The sequence below is a fragment of the Triticum urartu genome, chromosome 7 (assembly GCF_003073215.2).
Source record: "Triticum urartu cultivar G1812 chromosome 7, Tu2.1, whole genome shotgun sequence".
Classification (NCBI taxonomy): Eukaryota; Viridiplantae; Streptophyta; class Magnoliopsida; order Poales; family Poaceae; genus Triticum; species Triticum urartu.
This window is the reverse complement of record NC_053028.1, coordinates 559130587-559140480: the sequence shown is the minus strand read 5'-3', so window position 1 is coordinate 559140480 and position 9894 is coordinate 559130587.

Below are 9894 nucleotides of genomic sequence, written 5' to 3'. Positions count from 1 at the left end.
GAGGTGCCGTATGTTCGGTACTTGATCGGTCGGATCGTGAAGACATACGACTACATCAACCGCGTTGTGCTAATGCTTCCGCTTTTGGTCTACGAGGGTACATGGACAACACTCTCCCCTCTCATTGCTATGCATCACCATGATCTTGCGTGTGCGTAGGAATTTTTTTGAAATTACTACGTTCCCTAACAGTGGCATCCGAGCCTGGTTTTATGCGTAGATGTCATATGCACGAGTAGAACACAAGTGAGTTGTGGGCGATATAAGTCATACTGCTTACCAGCATGTCATACTTTGGTTCGGCGGTATTGTTGGATGAAGCGGCCCAGACCGACATTACGTGTACGCTTAAGCGAGACTGGTTCTACCGACATGCTTTGCACACAGGTGGCTGGCGGGTGTCAGTTTCTCCAACTTTAGTTGAACCGAGTGTGGCTACGCCCGGTCCTTGCGAAGGTTAAAACAACACCAACTTGGCAAACTATCGTTGTGGTTTGGATGCATAGGTAAGAACGGTTCTTGCTAAGCCTGTAGCAGCCACGTAAAATTTGCAACAACAAAGTACAGGACGTCTAACTTGTTTTTGCAGGGCATGTTGTGATGTGATATGGTCAAGACATGATGCTAAATTTTATTGTATGAGATGACCATGTTTTGTAACCGAGTTATCGGCAACTGGCAGGAGCCATATGGTTGTCGCTTTATTGTATGCAATGCAATCACCCTGTAATGCTTTACTTTATCACTAAGGGGTAGCGATAGTCGTAGAAGAATAAGATTGGCGAGACAACAACGATGCTACGCTGGAGATCAAGGTGTCGCGCCGGTGACGATGGTGATCATGACGGTGCTACGGAGATGGAGATCACAAGCACAAGATGATCATGGCCATATCATATCACTTATATTAATTGCATGTGATGTTTATCTTTTATGCATCTTATCTTTCTTTGATTGACGGTAGCATTACAAGATGATCCCTCACTGAATTATCAAAGTATAAAGTGTTCTCCCTGAGTATGCACTGTTGCGAAAGTTCTTCGTGCTGAGACACCACGTGATGATCGGGTGTGATAGGCTCAACGTTCAAATACAATGGGTGCAAAACAGTTGCACACGCGGAATACTCAGGTTAAACTGGACGAGCCTAGCATATAACAGATATGGCCTCGGAACACGGAGACCGAAAGGTCGAGCGTGAATCATATTGTAGATATGATCAAAATAGTGATGTTCACCATTGAAACTACTCCATCTCACGTGATGATCGGACATGGTTTAGTTGATATGGATCACGTGATCACTTAGAAGATTAGAGGGATGTCTATCTAAGTGGGAGTTCTTAAGTAATATGATTAATTGAACTTAAATTTATCATGAACTTAGTACCTGATAGTTTCTTGCTTTACTATGTTGATTGTAGATAGATGGCTCGTTCTGTTGTTCCGTTGAATTTTAATGCGTTCCTTGAGAAAGCAAAGTTGAAAGATGATGGTAGCAATTACACGGACTGGGTCCGTAACTTGAGGATTATCCTCATTGCTGCTCAGAAGAATTATGTCCTGGAAGCACCGCTGAGTGCCAGGCCTGCTACTGATGCAACTGACGATGTTAAGAACGTCTGGCAGAGCAAAGCTGATGACTACTCAATAGTTCAATGTGCCATGCTTTACGGCTTAGAACCGGGACTTCAACGACATTTTGAATGTCATGGAGCATATGAGATTTCCAAGAGTTGAAGTTAATATTTCAAGAAAATGCCCGGATTGAGAGATATGAAGTCTCCAATAAGTTCTACATCTGCAAGATGGAGGAGAATAGTTCTGTCAGTGAGCATATACTCAAGATGTCTGGGTACTGCAATCACTTGATTCAACTAGGAGTTAATCTTCCGGATGATAGCGTCATTGACATAATTCTTCAATCACTGCCACCAAGCTACAAGAGCTTCGTGATGAACTATAATATGCAAGGGATGGATAAGACAATTCTCGAGCTCTTCGCAATGCTAAAGGCAGCGGAGGTAGAAATCAAGAAGGAGCATCAAGTGTTGATGGTCAATAAGACCACCAATTTCAAGAAAAACGGCAAAGGGAAGAATAAGGGGAACTTAAAAAATAACAGCAAGCAAGTTGCTGCTTAGGAGAAGAAACCCAAGTCTAGACCTAAGCCTGAGACTGAGTGCTTCTACTGCAAGCAGACTGGTCACTGGAAGCGGAATTGCCCCAAGTATTTGGCGGATAGGAAGGATGGCAAGGTGAACAAAGGTATATGTGATATACATGTTATTGATGTGTACCTTACTAATGCTCACAGTAGCACCTGGGTATTTGATACTGGTTCTGTTGCTAATATTTGCAACTTGAAACAGGGGCTACGGATTAAGCAAAGATTGGCTAAGGACGAGGTGACGATGCGCGTAGGAAATGGTTCCAAAGTCGATGTGATCGCGGTCGGCACGCTACCTCTACATCTACCTTCGGGATTAGCATTAGACCTAAATAATTGTTATTTGGTGCCATCATTGAGCATGAACATTATATCTGGATCTTGTTTGATGCGAGACGGTTATTCATTTAAATCAAAGAATAATGGTTGTTCTATTTATATGAGTAATATCTTTTATGGTCATGCACCCTTGAAGAGTGGTCTATTTTTGTTGAATCTCGATAGTAGTGATACACATATTCATAATATTGAAGCCAAAAGATGTTGAGTTGATAATGATAGTGCAACTTATTTGTGGCACTGCCGTTTAGGTCATATCGGTGTAAAGCGCATGAAGAAACTCCATACTGATGGACTTTTGGAACCACTTGATTATGAATCACTTGGTACTTGCGAACCGTGCCTCATGGGCAAGATGACTAAAACGCCGTTCTCCGGTACTATGGAGAGAGCAACAGATTTGTTGGAGATCATACATACAGATGTATGTGGTCCGATGAATGTTGAGGCTCGTGGCGGATATCATTATTTTCTCACCTTCACAGATGATTTAAGCAGATATGGGTATATCTACTTAATGAAACATAAGTCTGAAACGTTTGAAAAGTTCAAAGAATTTCAGAGTGAATTTGAAAATCATCGTAACAAGAAAATAAAGTTCCTATGATCTGATCATGGAGGAGAATATTTGAGTTATGAGTTTGGTCTTCATTTGAAACAATGCGGAATAGTTTCGCAACTCACGCCACCCGGAACACCACAACGTAATGTTGTGTCCGAACGTCTTAATCGTACTTTACTAGATATGGTGCAATCTATGATGTCTCTTACTAATTAACCGCTATCGTTTTGGGGTTATGCTTTAGAGACGGCCGCATTCACATTAAATAGGGCACCATCGAAATCCGCTCAGACGACGCCTTATGAACTGTGGTCTGGTAAGAAACCAAAGTTGTCGTTTCTGAAAGTTTGGGCTGCGATGCTTATGTGAAAAAGCTTCAACCTGATAAGCTCGAACCCAAATCGAAGAAATGTGTCTTCATAGGATACCCAAAGGAGACTGTTGGGTACACCTTCTATCACAGATCCGAAGGCAAGACTTTTGTTGCTAAATTCGGAAACATTCTAGAGAAGGAGTTTCTCTCGAAAGAAGTGAGTGGGAGGAAAGTAGAACTTGATGAGGTAACTGTACCTACTCCCTTATTGGAAAGTAGTTCATCACAGAAACCGGTTTCTGCAACACCTACACCAATTAGTGAGGAAGTTAATGATGATGATCATGAAACTTTAGATCAAGTTGTTACTGAACCTCGTAGGTCAACCAGAGTAAGATCCGCACCAAAGTGGTACGGTAATCCTGTTCTGGAAGTTATGTTACTAGACCATGATGAACCTACGAACTATGAAGAAGCGATGGTGAGCCCAGATTCCGCAAAATGGCTTGAGGCCATGAAATCTGAGATGGGATGCATGTATGAGAACAAAGTGTGGACTTTGGTTGACTTGCCCGGTGATCGGCAAGCAATTGAGAGTAAATGGATCTTCAAGAAGAAGACTGACGCCGACGGTAATGTTACTGTCCATAAAGCTCGACTTGTTGCAAAAGGTTTTCGACAAGTTCAAGGGATTGTCTACGATGAGACCTTCTCACCCGTAGTGATGCTTAAGTCTGTCTGAATCATGTTAGCAGTTGGCGCATTTTATGATTATGAAATTTGGCAAATGGATGTCAAAACTGCATTCCTGAATGGAATCTGGAAGAAGAGTTGTATATGATGCAACCGGAAGGTTTTGTCGATCCAAAGGGAGCTAACAAAGTGTGCAAGCTCCAGCGATCCATTTATGGACTGGTGCAAGCCTCTCGGAGTTGGAATAAATGCTTTGATAGTGTAATCAAAGCATTTGGTTTTGTACAGACTTTTGGAGAAGCCTGTATTTACAAGAAAGTGAGTGGGAGCTCTCTAGCATTTCTAATATTATATGTGGATGACATATTGTTGATTGGAAAAGATAAAGAATTTCTAGATAGCATAAAGGGATACTTGAATAAGAGTTTTTCAATGAAAGACCTCGGTGAAGCTACTTATATATTGGGCATCAAGATCTGTAGAGATAGATCAAAACGCTTAATTGGACTTTCACAAAGCACATACCTTGACAAAGTTTTGAAAAGTTCAAAATGGATCAAGCAAAGAAAGGGTTCTTGCCTGTGTTACAAGGTGTGAAGTTGAGTAAGACTCAATGCCCGACCACTGCAGAAGATAGAGAGAAAATGAAAGATGTTCCCTATGCTTCAGCCATAGGCTTTATCATGTATGCAATGTTGTGTACTAGACCTGATGTGTGCTTTGCTATAAGTCTAGCATGGAGGTACCAAAGTAATCCAGGAGTGGATCATTGGACAGCGGTCAAGAACATCCTGAAATACCTGAAAAGGACTAAGGATATGTTTCTCATTTATGGAGGTGACAAAGAGCTCATCGTAAATAGTTCGTTGATGCAAGCTTTGACACTGATCCGGACGATTCTAAATCGCAAACCGGATACGTGTTTACATTGAATGGTGGAGCTGTCAGTTGGTGCAGTTCTAAGCAAAGCGTCGTGGCGGGATCTACGTGTGAAGCGGAGTACATAGCTGCTTCGGAAGCAACAAATGAAGGAGTCTGGATGAAGGAGTTCATATCCGATCTAGGTGTCATACCTAGTGCATCGGGACCAATGAAAATCTTTTGTGACAATACTGGTGCAATTGCCTTGGCGAAGGAATCCAGATTTCACAAGAGAACCAAGCACATCAAGAGACGCTTCGATTCCATCCGGGATTTAGTCCACGTGGGAGACATAGAAATTTGCAAGATACATACGGATGTGAATGTTGCAGACCCATTGACTAAGCCTCTTCCACGAGAAAAACATGATCAGCACCAAGGCTCCATGGGTGTTAGAATCATTACTATGTAATCTAGATTATTGACTCTAGTGCAAGTGGGAGACTGAAGGAAATATGCCCTAGAGGCAATAATAAAGTTATTATTTATTTCCTTATATCATGATAAATGTTTATTATTCATGCTAGAATTGTATTAACCGGAAACATAATACATGTGTGAATACATAAACAAATAGTATGTCACTAGTATGCCTCTACTTGACTAGCTCATTGATCAGAGATGGTTAAGTTTCCTAACCATAGACAAAGAGTTGTCATTTGATTAATGAGATCACATCATTAGGAGAATGATGTGATTGACTTGACCCATTCCGTTAGCTTAGCACATGATCATTTAGTATGTTGCTATTGCTTTCTGCATGACTTATACATGTTCCTATGACTATGAGATTATGCAACTCCCGTTTACTGGAGGAACACTTTGTGTGCTACCAAACATCACAACGTAACTGGGTGATTATAAAGGTACTCTACAGGTGTCTCCGAAGGTACTTGTTGAGTTGGCATATTTCGAGATTAGGATTTTTCACTCCGATTGTCGGAGAGGTATCTCTGGGCCCTCTCGGTAATGCACATCACTTAAGCCTTGCAAGCATTGCAACTAATGAGTTACTTGCAGGATGATGTATTATGGAACGAGTAAAGAGACTTGCCGGTAACGAGATTGAAACTAGGTATTGAGATACCGACGATCGAATCTCGGACAAGTAACATACCGATGACAAAGGGAACAATGTATGTTCTTATGCGGTCGGACCGATAAAGATCTTCGTAGAATATGTGGGAGCCAATATGAGCATCCAGGTTCTGCTATTGGTTATTGACCGGAGACGTGTCTCGGTCATGTCTACATAGTTCTCGAACCCATAGGGTCCACACGCTTAACGTTTCGATGACAGTTATATTATGAGTTTATATGTTTTGATGTACCGAAGGTTGTTCGGAGTTCCGGATGTGATCACAGACATGACGAGGAGTCTCGAAATGGTCGAGACATGAAGATTGATATATTGGAAGCCTATGTTTGGATATCAAAAGTGTTCCGGGTGAAATCGGGATTTTACCGGAGTACTGGGAGGTTACCGGAACCCCCCGAGAGGTTAATGGGCCTTAGTGGGCCTTTACGGAGAAGAGGAGAGGCGGCAGGGCTGGGCCGCGCGCCCCTCCCCCCTACTCCGAATAGGACAAGGAGAGGCGGGCGGCGCCCCCCCCCCCCCTTCCTTCCTCTCTCCCTCCTCTTTCCCCCTCCCAAGTCCTAATCCAACTAGGAAAGGGTGGGAGTCCTACTCCCGGTGGGAGTAGGACTCCTCCTGGCGCGCCCTCTCTCCTGGCCGGCCGCACCCCCCTTGCTCCTTTATATACAGGGGCAGGGGGCACCCTAGAGACAACAATTGATCGTTTGATCTTTTAGCCATGTGCGGTGCCCCCCTCCACCATAGTCCACCTCGATAATACTGTAGCGGTGCTTAGGCGAAGCCCTACGTCGGTAGAACATCATCATTGTCACCACACTGTCGTGCTGACGAAACTCTCCCTCAACACTCGGCTGGATCAGAGTTCGAGGGACGTCATCGGGCTGAACGTGTGCTGAACTCGGAGGTGCCGTACGTTTGGCACTTGATCAACCGCGTTCGGTACGTTCGGTACGACTACATCAACTGCGTTGTGCTAACGCTTCCGCTTTCAGTCTACGAGGGTACGTGGACAACACTCTCCCCTCTCGTTGCTATGCATCACCATGATCTTGCATGTGCGTAGGAAATTTTTTGAAATTACTACATTCCGTAACAGCTGTGTGATTCAACTTAGTAAGACGTGCCACAACAGTTTCAGTTTCATAACCATGGAAAGGATCAGATTCAACCAGAGTAATTAACTCTAGGTCGATAGAGAATTCATAATCCTTATCATCAATAAAGATAGGTGAGGTAGCAAACTTATGATCATATTGCATTCTAGCATTCAAGGATTTTTCTTTATACTTGCATAATAATTTCTCTAGATCATCTCTATCCTTACAAGCAAGAATATATCTAGTTGTCTGCTCATTCATAACACAACCTTCCGGTACCTTGGGCAATTCATATCTAGGAGGGCTAGTTCTACTAGGTGTTTCAAGACTTTCAGTTTCAAGCTCATCATCAGTTTCAACAATATCATGTTGTCTTACTCTAGCAATTTGTTCATCAAGAAAGTCACCTAGTGGCACATCATCATCATCATCATCATCGTCAAGCAAGGTACTAGCATCATCATAAGTATCATTCATAGCAGAAGTAGCATCATCAATAACTTGTGATATATCAGGATTAATAGCATGTGGTGGTGTTGCAAGTTTGCTTATAACTGAACGCGAATCTAAAGCAGAGCTAGATGGCAGTTCCTTACCTCCCCTCGTCTTAGAGGGATTAATCTTAATCTTAGCATCCTTCAGATTCTTCATAGTGATAAATTAATAATAATCCCAAGTGACTCAACAAATATAGCTATGCTCCCCGACAACGGCGCCAGAAAAAGGTCTTGATAACCCACAAGTATATGGGATCATAACAGTTTTCGAGGGTAGAGTATTCAACCCAAATTTATAGATTCGACACAAGGGAGCCAAAGAATACTTGCAAGTATTAACAGCTGAGTTGTCAATTCAACCACTCATGGAGATTAATTATCTGCAGCAACATGATCAGTAGCAAAGTAATATGATAGTTTTGATAATAGTAGCAGCAACAATGGTAACGGTAACAGTGATAGCAGTAGTTTTGTAACAAGTGTAATAGTAATGATAGCAGTAGTAACTTAGCAAGAACAACATAAGATAAATTCGTAGGCATTGGATCGGTAATTTGTTGGATGATATTCATCATGACAGTCATAACCTAGGGTGATACGACACTAGCTCTAGTTCATAAATATAATGTAGGCATGTATTCTGTAAATTGTCATATGTGCTTATGGAAAGAACTTGCATGACATCTTTTGTCCTACCCTCCCGTTGCAGCGGGGTTCAATTTGAAACTAAGGGATATTAAGGCCTCATTTTAATAGAGAACCGGAACAAAGCATTAACACACGGTGAATACATGAACTCCTCAAACTACGGTCATCACTAGGAGTGGTCCTGACTATTGTCACTACGGGGTTGCCAGATCATAACACGTAGTAGGTGACTATAAGTTGCAATATCGGATCTAGAACATGGATATAATGGTGATAACATAAACAGTTCAGATCTGAAATCATGGCACCCAGGCCCAAAGTGACAAGCATTGAGCATGGTAAAGTCATAGCAACATCAATCTCAGAACATAGTGGATACTAGGGATCAAGCCCTAACAAAACTAACTAGATTACATGATGAATCTCATCCAACTCCTTACCGACCAGCGAGCCTACGAAGGAATTACTCACTCCCGGTGGGGAGCATCATGGAATTGGCGATGGAGAAGGGTTGGTGATGACGAAGATCAAAGATCCCCCTCTTCGGAGCCCCAAACGCACTCCAGATCTGGCCTCCCGATGAAGAACAGGAGATGACGGCGGCTCTGTCTTGTGAAACATGATAATTCTTTATCCTTGATTTTTTTCTAGAAAAATGTGATTTTATAGCGTCGGTTTCAGGGTCTATGGGGCCACCAGGTGGGGACAACCCACCAGGGCGTGCCTGGAGGGGGGCGCCCTGGTGGGTTGTGCCCACCCAGGTGCCCCCTCCGGCGGTTCTTGGCTCCAAAAATTCTCATATATTGCATAAAAAATCCTCGCAAAGTTTTGTTCCATTTCGAGAACTTTTATTTCTACACAAAAACAACACCATGGTAGTTCTGCTGAAAACAGCGTCAGTCCGGGGTTAGTTTCACTCAAATCATGCAAATTAGAGTCCAAAACAAGAGGAAAAGCGTTAGGAAAGTAGATACATTGGAGACATATCTGTAACATCCCAAATTTTCAATTTGGAATGTTATGCATTAGATCATCATTGCATATCATATTTTACTGCATTTTGGCTTGATCCTAGAAATTCTACGCAACTCAAGGACCTACGGGGAGAGTTGGGGATTTCATTATTTTCATATTCGAGTTTTCTCGAATTTTGGAAAGAGGGTCGTTTGATTTTAATTATTTTCTCTTCGATTATTTCTTTTATAAAAAAATAAAATAGAGAGGATAAAATTACTTCCTCAAAATAGAGAAATATCGAAGATTTAATACTAAAATCAAATAAGATTTTTATTCAGAGTTTTATCGCTATTTTATTTGAATTAGGAAAATATGCATTTTCCAAAATTACATTTTAGGCCCAAATAAATGTTCACCTTGTCCGGCTTATTTTTAGAGGACGGGGAAAATTTATTTCGTGATTTTTGGAGTCTGTATAGTATTTCATTTCTTTCTTTTTATGCACGTCGAAATTATTTAAAAAATAATAAAAATGAACCGACTCCGAGCCGTACCAGAGCGGGACTCCGCCCGGGGGGGCTTTTTAAGCTGTCGCCCCCAAG